Here is a 10,337-nt window from a genome sequence, read left to right as displayed (position 1 = left end):
ATGCGTAGTGCTGTCTTCAACATTGCAAGGCGGGTTCCTCCTTCCGAACTCCAAAATAGTCTCCGGACGAATTGATCGTGTCCGGACCTGTAATACACACCACACACAACCATAGAGAAAATATAATAATACGCGAGTCCAATCCGCCGACAACTTTTACAACATGACATCACGTCCATCCGGTCATAATTTTGAACCGTTTTTTGCCTGCCGCTCCATGTTTCGAGACATGGTTACCATTGGCATGTCTTGTCAAAGCAGAGATCGTGTCCCCTTATTATGGGATTCTCATCAATATGGGCGTGGGTAACCCAACCGTGCCGTTTACACAACCCTTGGGAGCAGGCGAATTTTGAGGCGAGTGGGGGTGGTGTTCAATATTGACTGCCCTTATAAGGAGATAAGATTCATCCTTCTTCCCCGATGCCTTCTTCCCGCCTTACCAGTCTTGAGCTCCAGCGCCCAAGTTCTCATCTGTTCCCCACTCGAGAAAACACTCAACCATGTCCGGATCCAGAGTTTAAGGCAAGTGGATGGCTTCCTCCGTTAAGGAGGAGGACATCGCCGAGCTTCGGGTGGCCGGGTAGCTCGTGAAGGAAATCGCCCACCATCTTCCAGCCCAAGGACAAATCATGCCCACGCCGAAGCCCGACGAGAGGGTAGTGTTCCTCCCCCATTTCCTCCGCAGGCTAGGGTTTCCACTTCACCCCTTCGTCCGTGGGATAATGTTCTACTATGGGATATACTTCCACGATCTATCCCCGAACACCTTCCTCAATATCTCGGCGTTCATCATCGTGTGCGAGGCCTTCCTCCGCATCCAACCCCACTTCAGGCTGTGGCTCAAAACCTTTAACGTGAAGCAAGCTCACCAATGTCTCTTGGCAAAAAGGCACATTCATGGAGTCTATCAAGGAATGGCAGAATAAATGGTTCTACATCACTGAACCCCGCGGTGCCACCTTGGCCGCGGTTGCCGCGTTCAACTCCGGCGTTCCCATGCGACTCACCTCCTTGGTCGAGAAGAGCCCGAACTGGTGTTCGTCAGACGAGCTGGTTGCGCCGCAAACGCGCATTCAAAGCATGATTGATAGGGACATCAAGCTTGTCGACGTAATCCAAGTGATGCCGGTGCACCGGATCCTCCCATGCCAAAGCCGAAGCCACCCTCTATGGGATTTCAACCCGAAAAAGCACCACACCTTGGAAAGGCTCTTCGAAATAGCTCACGAAGATGCTTGGAAGGTGCTCTTCAAAGGGAACGAGATACCGCCGGCCACAGATTCGGACCGTGGTCATGACATAAATCACCTCCCCAACGAGGTATGTTATTTTCAACACATCCCCTACTTGCTTGTTTCAAGGGTATTATCTAAGCTTTTTGTATCATTGCTTTTTGAGTACTGGTTGAAGAAGGCGAAGCAGATCCGGTGTCCGGCTCCCCTTCCTGAAGAACCAGTCATCCCACGTTTAGCGAAGATGCTGGAGCCGGCGCCTTATAAGGCACCAGAGTAGAAGGCCACAAGAAAGGCCAAGGGGGGTCCGGAGTGGCCCCCGCTGCAAGGGCACTTTGGACGTGACATCCGAAGACAAGACCCGTTCCCCTGCCGCCGAAGATGATGATGATGAGGAGGAAAGCGACTCTCCGCCTTATGGGGGGGAGGAAGAAGAGGGCGGCCTCCACAACTCTAGAGGTGGAGGCGCCCAAGAAGGGGAAGGGCTCCCTCGCGCATAACTCCGCATGGGACGTCGACAACAGTCCGCAGAGACGCCCCCTCGCTAAGCCTCGGGCCGCATCATAAGTACTAAGACTTCTATCCACCCATAAAGTTTCTCCTCCTCACTGCATTGAGATGATTGGTTATGTTTATTGTAGTCCGGCCCACAACAGCTCCCCGCGATCCTCGTCAGGAGGCTCGCTGGATTCCAAGGCGATGGCCAGCGATTCACCGCCAGCCGCTCACTCCCCCTAGGCCAAGGATGTTGTGGAGGTGCTGTCCCGAAGGACTGTTCCAAGCAGGGGAGAGGCTCAGGAGGCGCCAGAAGGTGAAATCCCCGTCGCTGGACACTAAGGGGAATCAATCCCCATGGAGACTAGTGGGGAGGGCCATACTCAGTCCGACCCTCAGTCGGACTCAATTCCGGAGACCGAGACTGCTCCGGAATCCGGCACGCGACCTCCTTCAGAAGAAGGGGGATGCCTATTCCTCCGGTGACCCCTGTCCAACCAGGGGCACCGGATAATCTGCTTGAAGTGCTGCGAGGCGCTTCCATTGTGGATGAGCACCGTGTCCTTATGGGCACGGTAATTAAAAGTGTTCAGTCCACCAAGAGCGGACTAACCGAAGCTTGCAGCAGGCTGTTAACAGGTTTTGAGGTCAGCAGCGCAAAAACGGAGAAAATCCCAATGTAGACAGTAGCCCCTGAGACACTGTCCGGTGTTCGAAAAGAAAAAAAACGGATAGAGGATCAATCTCCTATTGTAGGAAACTAACTGAATTTGTCTGAAATGTATGCGCAGGCGTCGCTGTTGGCCACGGCCTTGCATACTGGCGAAGTCTCTGGACTGAAGAAGAAACTGGTGGAGGCCGAGGAGGAGCTGGGCCAGGTGAAGAGGTAGCTCCAGGAAAAACAAGGTAAGTAATAACCTGTTATGGATTTGAAAAAGGAGAAAATTATATGTAATGACCGAAATACCATGATGTGAACAGAGGCGACGACCGAGGTCGAGGCCCTGAAAGCGGCCCTGGTCGAAGCCGAAGGGAAGGCTGTCAAGGAGCAGGCCGCCCGTAAGAGTCTCAATGCCCGGGTCAACGAAGTCCAACAGGAGCTCCAGGACGTGGTGAGGAAGTGCGAGACCTTGGAGCACAATGCGTCGGCTCAAGAGGCCGAACCTGCCAAGGCTCATAAGTGTGCGGAGGCGGCCCAGATTGAAGCCCAGGACGCCCTCCATGAGATCCAAGAGGCCAGGAAGATTGCGGCAGGTAAGGCATTCAATATGCAAAGCAGGAGTGTGAAGAGGAAATTTCTTTTACTAACCCGGATTCAGAGTTCTCCAGGGGCCTTTGCTGAACTGCCACATAGTGTGACCGACGCTGTGGAGTTCTTCTGAGCCGAAGAAGGGGGCTCCATGGAGAAGGTGTTCTGGTCACAATATTGCGCGCCAGAACATCCAGTACCCTTCAGCGATCAGCTGAAACAGCTGGTCGAGCTGCACAGGGTGGCCGAACTGGCTATGAAGGATATGATAATCCGTCTGTGGCCAGCCGAAGCTATTCCCAGCAGCTACTTCGGCCTCGTGAAGAAGCTGGTGGATGCCTGTCCTTGGTTGGATGTCATCAAGCGGTCTGTCTGCATCGAGGGCGTGTGGATGGCATTCTCTTATTGCAAGGTCTGGTGGGCGAAGCTGGACGCTGTCAAGATAGCGACCGGGGGGCCGCCGGAGGGCAAGGATCACCGCACACCTGAGCGGTACTTCGGCGATGTCTTAGAGGGGTCCCGCATTGTTGCAGATCATTGTGCGAAGTACACCATCTTTGAGTGAATGCATTCGAGCTCCTGTGCCTTGTATGATAATACAAAGTGTTTATGCAATATAATGCTTGTTATGTTTTTAAATTTTTACTTCCTGTGCGGCCGTGTTGTATGAAATCTGAGGGTTAACCAGTCGTCGGCTTCTGCCCCCATGTAGGTAGTACGTGGGTGTTCGGGATGGAATCTAAATAATCTTGATCCAATTAGATGGTCCTTGAAGGAGTTGTTTAGCGCAACGAACCAGGCAACCAGACTATGCGGCTGTAACACCCTCACTTTGCCATAGGAGTGCGACAATAAAAACATGGGCGCATCCCCTACTATCTGAAGTAGAGTGCTATAAGCATCTGATCGGGAAGTACCAATCCTTCGCGTAATGCGGAAGAAATCTCCAACAATTTTCAACCTCCTAACAGTTGACCGGCTCTCGCCGCATCATGACAGTCAGTTTTCGGCTTTCTCTAATCTTGATAACCCACAAGTATAGGGGATCGCAACAGTTTTCGATATGTAAGAGTGTCGAACCCAACGAGGAGCTAAAGGTAGAACAAATATTCCCTCAAGCTCTATCGACCAACGATACAACTCTACGCACACTTGACATTCGCTTTACCTAGAACAAGTATGAAACTAGAAGTACTTTGTAGGTGTTGTTGGATAGGTTTGCAAGATAATAAAGATTACGTAAATAAAAAGTAGGGGCTGTTGTAAGTAAATAAGCAATAAAGTAAATATAGCGACTGTGGAAAAGTGGTGGTAGGAGTTGTGAAATTGCCCCTAAGCAATTGACTACTTTACTAGACCGATAGCAAGTATTATGTGGGAGAGGCCACTGCTAACATGTCATCCCTTACTTGGAATTCTATGCACTTATGATTGGAACTATTAGCAAGCATCCGCAACTACTAACGTTCATTAAGGTAAAACCCAACCATAGCATTAAGATATATTGGTCCCCCTTCAATCCCGTATGCATCAATTTGTATGCTAGGCTGAAGCTTCTGTCACCCTTGCCCTCCAATACATAGTCCTATCAACATACAACTAACCCTATGGTGTGATCCACGTGTGCGCTCATATGATGGGCACCAAAGGACAGCAACATAACCACAAGAAAATTAAATCAATCATAGCAATTCATCAACCACCGATAGGACAACGAAAATCTACTCAGACATCATAGGATGGCAGCACATCATTGGATAATAATATGAAGCATAAAGCACCATGTTCAAGTAGAGGGTACATCGGGTTGCGGGAGAGTGGACCGCTGTAGATAGAGGGGGGAAGGTGATGGAGATGTTGGTGAAGATGGCGGAGGTGTTGGTGTAGATCGCGGTGATGATGATGATGGCCACAGCAGCGTTCCAGCGCCACTGGAAGAGAAGGGGAGAGGTGGCCCCTTCGTCTTCTTCTTCCTTGACCTCCTCCCTAGATGAGATAAGGGTTTCCCCTCTCGTCCTTGGCCTCCATGGCATGGGAGGGAGAGAGCCCCTCCGAGATTGGATCTGTCTCTCTGTCTCTCTCTGTTTCTGCGTTCTGTTCTGTTGCCCTTTCACCGTTTCGTATATATATGGAGATCCGTAACTCCGATTGGACCAAAACCTTCACCGTGATTTTTTTACCAAAAATTAGCTTTCTTGCGGCCAAAGAAGGGCATCAACCGCCTTAAGGGTGGCCCATGAAGGTCAGGGGTGCACCCAGGGGGGCAGGCGCGCCCCCCTGCCTCGTGGCCACCTTGGGTACCGTCTCGCGTGGATTTTTCTTCCAGAATTTTCCAAATATTCCAAAAATAAGCTCCATCCGTTTTTATCCCGTTTGGATTCCGTTTGATATGGATATTCTGTGAAAAATAAAACATGCAACAAATAGGAACTGGCACTGGGCACTGGATCAATATGTTAGTCCCAAAAATAATATAAAAAGTTGCCAAAAGTATATGAAAGTTGTAGAATATTGGCATGGAACAATAAAAAATTATAGATACGACGGAGACGTATTATCTACTGAGGTGCTCCTTTGGATAAACCAAGGCACAATCGCAGTAGTTCTTCCTTTACTATGTTAGCCACTCACTCTGTGCGCCACTACTAACAAATTTTTTTACTTTTTTTTCCAAAACTAGTAATGGCGCACCAGGGTACAGTGCGCCACTACTAACAATTTTTTTTGCAAAACTAGTAATGGCGCACCACGTAACAGGTGCGCCATTAGTAACCAGGGTTACTAATGGCGCATTATTAGGTGGTGCGCCGTTGGTAACCTGAGAGCAGCTAGATATTTTGGACAGCCACCTACCACACTCACTTTCCCCACTTCATTCTCTCCACGTCCTCCTCCAAGCTTGTCTCGTCTGCCTCCTCCTCCTCACCTCATTTGCACCATAGATTCACCCAAATCAAGTGGTTAAATTACCTTTTTTAATAGGTAAGTAAGGGGAAAGCTTTCTTTATGTTGGAGATCTACTTTTTTCTCCTCCAACAACGTGCACATGCACTTTTTATGGCCTAGATCTACGTATGTTTGTGGTGTTGCATATGTTTGTGTTTGCAGGTACCGGTATTTGAAATGTGATAGTTGCCAATATTTTGCCGGAATGTTGATTCATTTCCGTTTCGGCGAGAATTTGGCAATATGCATTCTTTTTGTCCTATTTTTAGGCAAAGTCATGCCAAAAAAATTTTGGTTCTAAAATATCGTTTTGCTCTACCCCGCAGGCGACCATGGTCCGCACGATGACCGAAGGCATCGTGAATAGGTTTTTGAGCTCCACGAAGGCCGTTCAAAAGAACGAGATGGAGATAATATGTCCGTGCCGAAGATGCAAGCTGAGGAGCCTTATGGACCCGGACTCCGTATAGGTGCGGGACCACCTGCTCTTGTGTGGTTTCATGGATGGCTATCGGTGGCAAGGTGATGAAGATGATTATGAAGTCGTCCATGGGGGCCGGTCAAGAAATGAGGAAGGGCAGCAAGACAACCGTGGCGAGGGCGGGCAAGAAGACAAAGAATCTCCAGGACATGATCACGAAGTAGATGCAGTACACAGTCAACATGTAGAAGATGCCGGACATGATGCTGAGGAAGATGCCGGAGCAGACGAAGGGCATGATCATGAAGATGAAGATGCCGGACCAGACTACGATGGACCATAGATGGGCTGGGTGCAGGACGCTCATATTCAAGAGCTGCTTCTCAAGCAGATGGATAACGCAAGAGTTGCCGCCCGAGAGAATGCCAAGCTGGATCAACTGGAGATAGACATGGTTACTCCATTGTATGAAGGATGCAGGCCCGAGGATACCCGCCTGAAAGTAAGGCTCATGGCTCCGGAGATGAAGGTAAAACACAAAATGACCGACGCATGCTTCGACAAGAACATGTCATTCTGGCACGAACGTCTTCCCAAGGGGAACAAGTGCCTGACCAGTTTCGAGGAGGCGAAGAAAATCGTGTGTCCTCTGGATTTACCGCACGTGAAATACCATGTGTGCATGAACAATTGCATCATTTATCGGGACGAGCATGCGGAGTCCACCATATGTCCGGTGTGTGGCGTCACTCGATACAAGAAGAGGAAGAAAGCTCCTCGAAAAGTGGTGTGGTACTATCCGATCACTCCTCGTCTGCAGCGGTATTTCGCGGACCCTAAGGTAGCATAGCTCCTGCGTTGGCACACGGATAGGGAGGAGAAGAAGCGAGAAGATGACGGAAATGATCCAGAGATAAATAAAAAAGACAAGATGCTGAGTCACCCTAAGGATGCGAGCTAGTGGCAAGCGTTGATCTTCGAACACCCAAAATTTGGGGATGATCCAAGGAACATCATGCTGGGTGTGAGCACCGATGGAGTCAATCTGTTTGGCAGCCAGAGAAGCACACATAGTACCTGGCCTGTGTTTGTCTGGATGTACAACCTTCCCCCTGGTTGTGCATGAAGAGGAAGTACATTCACATGAGTATGCTAATTGAAGGGCCGAAACAACCAGGGAAAGACATCGTATCTGGGGCTGCTGAAAGAGGAGCTAGACAAGCTGTGGAAAATGCTAGCCAATACGTGGGACGCCCCTGCGAAAGAATATTTCCCTATGAGAGCCGCACTGCTCACAACGGTGCATGACTATCTCGGTTACGGATATGTCACGGGGCAGGTGGTCCACGGATTTTCTAGATGTGTCATGTGCATGGATGACACAAGGTAGCGCCAGCTAGATAGAGATCCTTGGTCTTTGAAAACCATGTTCAAGGGACATCGAAGGTGGCTTCGCGATGATGACTCATGGAGAAAACACAAGGATCTATTCGATGGTGAAACTGAACACCGAAGATGCCGCGTACGAGGAGTGGCGAGGAAATAGACGATCTGTTGAAAAATTGGAAAGATTGCCCACTGCCGGGAAAGAAGCAAAAGGCGCCAGAGCCGGGAAAGAAGCGAAAGGCGCCAGAGCAGCTACTGAAGGTATGGAAAACGAGGTTTGTTTTCTAGGACTTGCCTTACTGGAAGATCCTCCATGTTCCTCACAGCCTTGATGTCATGCATATCACGAAGAACATGTGCGAGAGTCTGCTTGGTACCCTGCTCAACATGCCAGAGAGGACCAAAGATGGGCCGAAAGCAAGGGCACACTTGAAATCAATGGGCATCAGGGAGGAGCTTCACGCTAATGATGATGATGATGAGGTGAAGCAGTACACGGAAAGTCGTCGCAAAGGCAAAAAGGCCAAGAAGACCAGAAATGACTACCCTCCCTCGTGCTTCACTCTAAGTCAGGAGGAGATCGAGTAGTTTTTCACCTGCCTCGTAGGAGTAAATCTTCCTTACGGTTATGCGGGGAAGATAAGAAGATACCTAGACTCAGCGAAGCAGAAGTTCAGCGGGATGAAGTCTCATTACTGTCACGTGCTGATGATGCAGATACTTCCAGTTGCAATTCATGGGATCATGGATGCGCACGTCCGTGAAACGCTATTTGGCCCATGCAAATTTTTTGACATCATCTCTCGGAAGTCGGTTGGCATGAGGCAACTCAGAAGGCTACAGGAAGAGATCGTGGTGATACTATGCGAGCTTGAGATGTACTTCCCGCCCGCATTCTTTGATGTTATGGTGCATCTGCTGGTCCATATCGTGGAGGATATCATCCAACTCGGGCCGACGTTCCTGCACAGCATGATGCCATTCGAAAGGATGAATGGTGTCATCAAAGGATATGTTCGCAACATGTCACGTCTAGAGGGAAGCATAGCCAGGGGCTTTCTGACCAAAGAGTGCACCTCCTACTGCACGGATTATCTAGGCATCGAGAACCCCATTGGTCTGCCCGTCAATAGGCACCTTGGCAGGCTCGCTGGATGGGGTCACCGCGATGGTCGCCGCGAAATGCATGTCGACTTTGAGGGTTGACTCGCCGACTTTGAAAGAGCAAACCTAGTCGCACTACAACACATAGACGTGGTCGATCCTTGGGTGGTAGAGCACAAAAACTTTATTGAGAAGACGTACAATGACCGAGGCCAACAGAGGATAGACGGAGATATAATCAAAGAGCACAACTCATGTTTCATTCATTGGTTCAAGGAGAAGCTTCTGTCGTACCCTTTACATGAGGATTCTTCCGCGGAAGAAAGACTCATATTCTCCTTGTCACAGGGCGCCGAGCACAACCTGATGACCTATGAGGCATACGATATCAAAGGCTACACATTCTACACTGAGGACAAGGACATGAAGAGCGATGGTTATTATAACTCCGGGGTAACAGTGGAATCCTACACCGGTAACGACAAGGACATATACTATGGAAGGATCGAGGAGATCTGGGAGCCGAGCTACGCTGGAGAGAAGGACCCGATGTTCTGTGTCAGATGGGTCAAGAGCGTCCTAGAATAAGACACGACAAGAAGAAGTAGGACCACCCTACCTAAAGGACGTCCATTCAACAGAAGAACTCCATTTGCGAAAAAGAAGGGCAAGAAGATTGTGAAAAGATAGCTAGCTAGCTAAGATCGATTGTATTTAATTTGTAGTCTTCATTTCTCGATTGTATTTTGACATATGGAAATGACATTTCTTCTGTTCTAGTCCTCATGAATATTCCTTTATGTTTATTCTGGTATACCAATTTTTATTTATGTTTATTCCGGTATTAAATTTCTAACTCACAAAAAGTATTGAATTTGTTAATATTTCTTGAACTCATGAATCTTTTTAAATTTCATAGGCACTTTTTGAATTCATGAATATTTTTCAAATTTGATGATATTTTTTCATATTCATAAATGTTTCTCAAAAATTATTAGATGCAACTAAATACCCAAAAAATATATTTTCAAATAACAAATTTGATGATATTCTTTCATATTCATAAATGTTTTCATATTCATATTTTTTCATAAATGTTTTCAAATTTGAGGATATTTTTTCACATTCATAAATGTTTTCAAATTTGATCGTCATTTGCTAAAAAATTTATTAGATGCAACTAAAAAAAATAGTAATGGCGCAGCAGGGGTGGGTGCGCCATTGCTATCGCGGTATTTATGGCGCACCCCTAGGAGGTGCGCCATTGCTAACCTTCCCCCACTAAAATATCCACCCCTCGTCTCCTCTCCCATCTTGCCCCTCGCCTACCCGTTCGTCCTTCTCCCCTCTCGCCACCGCCGCCGATCCCCTTCCATCACCACCGCCGCCCCACCCACCGGCGACCTCGCTCCCAGGCTCTGCCGCCCCCACCCACCTTTCCCTCGCCTTCGCCGCACCCACCCCCTCCCTCCCTCCCCCCCCGAGCACCGCCTCCTCCCCG

This window comes from Triticum dicoccoides, chromosome 3A, assembly GCF_002162155.2.
Source record: "Triticum dicoccoides isolate Atlit2015 ecotype Zavitan chromosome 3A, WEW_v2.0, whole genome shotgun sequence".
Lineage (NCBI taxonomy): Eukaryota > Viridiplantae > Streptophyta > Magnoliopsida > Poales > Poaceae > Triticum > Triticum dicoccoides.
Note: the sequence above shows the minus strand (reverse complement) of the source record.